We start from the raw sequence: 5,451 nt of genomic DNA, 5'->3' as shown, positions 1-5,451 counted from the left end.
TATTTTTGCAAAATGGACAAAGGAACGTGGAGTAAATCAATGATTATTTGCCAATGCCGTTTTTACTTCTTCATCTCGAGGTTGAACTAAGCAAACTGCAACTTTATCAAAAACCTAATGTTTCAGTTGTGTGTGATCATTATCTTGGATTTAATAATGACGAAAACTCAAGGTGAAAATATCATAGTGTCATCCTTTAAAAAGTGAATTGAATTAGGGTACCTCATTTAAGTTTGTAGAAAGGATGGGCACAAATAATAATTATTATTTGTGAACAACATTGTTGCTATGCACTTTTTTAAGTCCTATTTTCCAGAGTTCTCTCTCATGTTTGCCTTAAAACCCTTTCTCCAAAAGAAATAAAAACAAAAATGCAACTTCTGCTTTGTGCCTCTGAGTGCAATTTTGGCGGCCTTCATTTTGCACATTATTACATAAAAAGGAAAGTCTCAATATTGATTATAAAAAAAATTGAGACGTATGAAAAGAAAGAAAAGGGGAGGGAACTTGATACAAAGTATACATATATACACGTTGCAAATTGAAAGAATTTCTTTTTGCATCGAAATGAAAATGGTAGAAAAATACATGTCTGGTGTCTGCTAAAATTATTTATGGATCGATGCCTATCCATCTCCTAGAAGTCAAATCTCATCCCAATGTTTTCAAAATTGTAAAAGAAAACATATTTATTGAAATAGAGTTTATTCCAAATAATCGTGAACCGGAATTAATTCCATATTTAAAGTTAGTTTTCTATTTTTATGCAACAATGTAATAAAAGATGCCCAATATACTATAGACTGCAGAACTAGCTATGAAGTATACAGGGATGCTTTTTAAAAACGTCCCATATTTTAAAGACTTGTATTGGATAAAATAACTGTCTGAGAGGTTTTGTTGTGTTATATATTTTTTCCATAATTTACATGTATAAAAACATGAATTTTTCATAATTGCCCTGGAACTTATAATTTTTACAAAAAATGGAAAAATCTATGGGGAACAGATTACAACTATTAAAAGTAAGGGCTCACTTCTAAATTAATCCAGAAAATTGCTGTCCGTGAAAAAACCGGCGAAATCCACGAAGATCCATACAAAAGCTGGGCCAGGGTAACAATGTAAGCAAAATACTATGTCAAGATTGTTAAAGATGACATTGGGGTCAAACCTTACAGAATTCAATGTCGTCATCTTTTGTCAAAGGGTGTAATTCCAGTGTGTGGCAACGAATTATGCAGTGGGATTTAAACTATTTTAAGTAACATGAGCTTATTCTATAATCCAATTAGAACATGTTTTCTTTTTAAAACAACATTCTTAATATGAATTAGAGCGACGACGGAGGTTAAAAGAAAAAAGATATCCGACTTGCTTTACGCTCATGTTAAGGTGGTAGAAATTATCAGGACTGTTGACTGCTCGAAGAGACTCGTCTTCAAGGTGAAGAAACTAAAAAAGGATTACCTGAGCCTCGCACGGAGTCCTGGCAGAGGTGGTCTCAACAAAATTCGGTTTAAAGACTTTTTGGACGAGAAGGTAGACATGAACCCGATGAAGAGCGTGAGAAAGATGGACCTCAAGGTCTACGAGAAGACGCTCAGGAGGAGAACAAAGGACCTGAGAGGCATCTCTTACGTTAAAAGGCGACGTCAGCTGTTGACAGAGGTGGAGAAGGTGAGTAGGATCGAGAAAGGGACGAATCTACTCAGTTGTCTAAAGACAGATCGATCAACCTTCCGAGTTTTCTCTGACGAGAAGATTGGTGCAAGAAGTACCTTGTCAATTTCTGGCTGTGGAAGATGTGAGTTCGCTGGACCTGAACCCCCTGGACTATGGGGTGCCATTGAGAAGAAAGTTTGTGCAACCTCTCACCACAATGTGGGTCCCTGAAGGCTGTGGGGGACATGGTGAGGACTTTGTGAGGAAGACGTCCTTGGCCTTCCACCCCAGGATTGAGGCCATGATGGTGGCCAAGGGAGGTCATTTTGAGAAATGATATAGCTATTGACATCCCAGTAAACCAGTAAATATTTCCATTATCTGTCACTTTTATTTTCAAAATCTGGGATAATTGTACACGGGAATCAATTACTTTCACGATTCGCTGCTGCACACTGTAGAAAGAGAAAGGATAAAAGCAAAGCTTTGCTCAACTGGCGTACATAAGAATGGCATCATGATTTATTGTGACGAACGAAAAGCTATTTACTTTAAGTTGGAAATTCAGCAAGCAAAATATAGATTCTTGGCTAAGACATATGTCAGCATGTATTCCACCCAAAAATTTGAAGCGCAAAAACCAAATTCAATCAAGGTTTGGGGCGCTGTGGTTTCAAATGGGGCAAAATAACCCATGTTCATATTTCCTGATGGACTACATATTAGTCAAAAAGCTAATTTAGACTTTTTGGAAGACAAAAGTGGAGCCCTGGATTGAACAAGCATTTCCCCGCCAAGAAGTTTGTTTCACTCAGGATTCAGCTCCATTTCATGGTGCCCACTTAGTTTCAAAACTGGTTTTAAAAAAATCTAGCATTTTTGGAACAAATCCATGTGGTATCCCTCTTTACCTGATTTAAATCCCTGGAATTTTCTATTTAGGGAATGTTGGAGAGGGAGATCAATGTTTATCCTTTATGTAATAAGGATACTCTCATGATAACCCTTGAGAAGAAATGGAACCAAATTTCAGATAATGTAGTGAGTGCCAGGTGTTATGCGGTTTGAAAGAGATTGGTTGCTGTAAAAAGGCCAAAGGTGTCCAAATTGAATATATTCATATTTCAAATATTATTAATATTTAAATTAAATGTTTGAAAAGATTTCAATAAAATTCGAGTTGTTTTTTATTCGGAGCAATTATTTATGGGACAATTTTAAATTCTGGAATCCAAATTGATTTTGTTCCTTTAAAGTATAAAGGTATCTTTAATCACAATTCCCACTTTACCCGTATTTTTTCAGCCTTAATTTTGAAACAATAACAGCAATACTTGACCCTGATTGAGAGAGTTTTACTTGGAGAAAATTTCCTCTCCAAGTTGCAAATCGTCATTGTGTACAAAATATAGTTAAAAAATAAGTGAAAAATGAGTACTTGAACCGAGTTTATTTAACCGTTCATACCTTTGTCGCTTTGTTTCCTTTTTTACAACTATTCTCAATGTTGTACATGCGAATCAAAAAGTACTTATCTTTGATGAAAAACATCATGTACAACAAATTTTTCAATCAAGGGACACTCCTTCAAAGCCAAACTACAGCTTTTCGCGAACAAGCAGCGATTACTAAACGAACACTACCAAATGCCAATGGTTGCTCATTAGCATTGACTCCTCTTCATTATAATTTATGGGAGGAAAAAATAATGATTAGTTATGAAAAACGTGTGTATTTTGGGCATGTAAAAAAATGAACCGAAAATCAACATGGTAACCCTAACAAATTGAAGAATGTTTTGGAAGAGAGCAGCTAAGCTGTTATGACGTTTCATTAGATCAACTGTGACAAGGGAGGAGGGGAGAAGGAAATAAACCAAGGCATCGGCAAGAATTACTACCATGTCGAATAAAAAATGTATAGGTACCCTTTTAATAAAATATACCACTAATACAGTATACATAGTTAATGTCTACTATTTCATTTTTCTAAAAATACACATCTTTCATTTTTCATATAATTTGAAACAACAAGGCTTATTTACTATGATTTTATGTTAAATCGATGGTAATATTTACTCATTACTCATATATTCTGTGTTTCAATATTATATAGGGCCCAAATATACAGCACCATCTCATGGATTATTCGAATGACCTTGTTTACATCTCATGCCCATAGAGTGAGATAAAATATATAGATGTAAATCCGGTGTGTTTTTTTAGCTGGGCCGTTTATTTGTAATTGGTAGTATAAAGTGGTAATTTCTTTTCTTGAGCAATCGTCATTATTATTTAATTTCTTAGTAGTGAACATTCTGTCCTAAATAGATTCAATTATATTTAAAACCTGTTTGAACGTTCGTGTGTGCTCATATAAGACGGAGTGTAGCCCTGAGGATTTGACGCGGAGTTATAATTGTAAGTCATTGTAGGACTCAAAGTATAATTGGGGATCGGCATTTGAGAAATTCTAGTAAATGTCCTTGTTTATATAATTTTCTCCTTCTTCTCTTATCAGAGCTGATTGTAGCTGATCTAATGAAACGTCATGAACAATATTCTTTCTCTTCTCCAAAACATTCTTCATATTTTTAGGGTTACTATGTTGATTTTTGGTTTCTTTTTTTAACCTGCCCATTCTACACTGGATTGCATCATTTTATAATATATATCTATGAATACTTACCTTAAAGAAAGAGAAAGCATGTGAGATGAGATAAGTTATGGGGTATTCTTATGTTTTTATTTCATTTAAAGGTACCTATATTATTATTGTAAATAAAATATATTGTAGTGAGTTTATTACAAAGTAATAATAATATTATATAATACTTTTAGAGAATAATTTTTTTTATAAAGATTAAAGAATATTTTCAATATTCCTAATGACATTAATAAGCATTATAATACCCACTATTCAATTTTTCAATCCTTCTTTACTTTTTAGTATATTCCAAGTTATTTTTATATCTTTTTCAATATTATTTTTACTTTAGAAACTAATTGTTTTGTCATGTACTTGAAAATTTGACAAAAATATATAACGATCAAAATGATGATCATCATTACATTCAACGTCAAGAATTTCTAGCAAATATAGGTCTTTCACTATTAATTTAAAAATATTGTAATTAGTGAAAATATTCTTATGGATTTTTTGTTGAAGATATCATTTTTTTAATTTATAAAAAAATATTGAACAACAAAACGTACACACTAAGAAAAGTAAGCACTACACTGAATTTTTTTTAGACTTCGATGCCTTGTAACTGCAACGGTATTCTAGATTAGAGCAAATACCCTTTCGAATAAACCTTTGACTAATGAGAGTAGTAAAAAAAATCTAACGTTTTTACTACATGCCTAGATATTTAGAAGTATATAATTGTAATAAATACAAATTGTTGTAAATTAGCTAAACAATTAAGACAAATAAAAATATAACTTAAATCAATGAAACACATAAATAAATATATATTTGCATTACACCATTATTTACAATTGATAAATAATAAAATAATTTTGATTTTTATGTCATATTATTATATTTTATAATTGTCAAGGGACATAATCTATTATTTAGTGTCAATGAATACTGAAATAATTCTTCTTATAATCAGTTTTGTTGCATCATAAGCATTTAGTGTAATCCGTAATTAAATATTAAATTGAATATTGATGTGACGATCCTAAATCCTCACGATCGCGTGATATTTAAATATAATGACAAGTGATTTAGTCATTCAGAAAATGACTCCCGGATCACTAACTTTTAAAATATCTG

The 5,451-nt window shown here is 32.3% G+C and overlaps 1 long non-coding RNA gene across 1 annotated transcript; it reads left to right on the top strand.

Moving 5' to 3' along the window:
• Nucleotides 1-1,053: 1,053 nt before the first annotated feature.
• On the top strand, nt 1,054-2,855 carry LOC121114498 (uncharacterized). Its single transcript, XR_011779136.1, has 2 exons — nt 1,054-1,124; nt 1,182-2,855. It is a non-coding gene; the product is annotated as an uncharacterized lncRNA (long non-coding RNA).
• The last annotated feature ends 2,596 nt before the right edge of the window (nt 2,856-5,451 follow it).

Source organism: Lepeophtheirus salmonis, chromosome 3 (genome assembly GCF_016086655.4).
Source record: "Lepeophtheirus salmonis chromosome 3, UVic_Lsal_1.4, whole genome shotgun sequence".
Lineage (NCBI taxonomy): Eukaryota > Metazoa > Arthropoda > Copepoda > Siphonostomatoida > Caligidae > Lepeophtheirus > Lepeophtheirus salmonis.
This window is presented reverse-complemented; position numbering and strand designations above follow the sequence as displayed.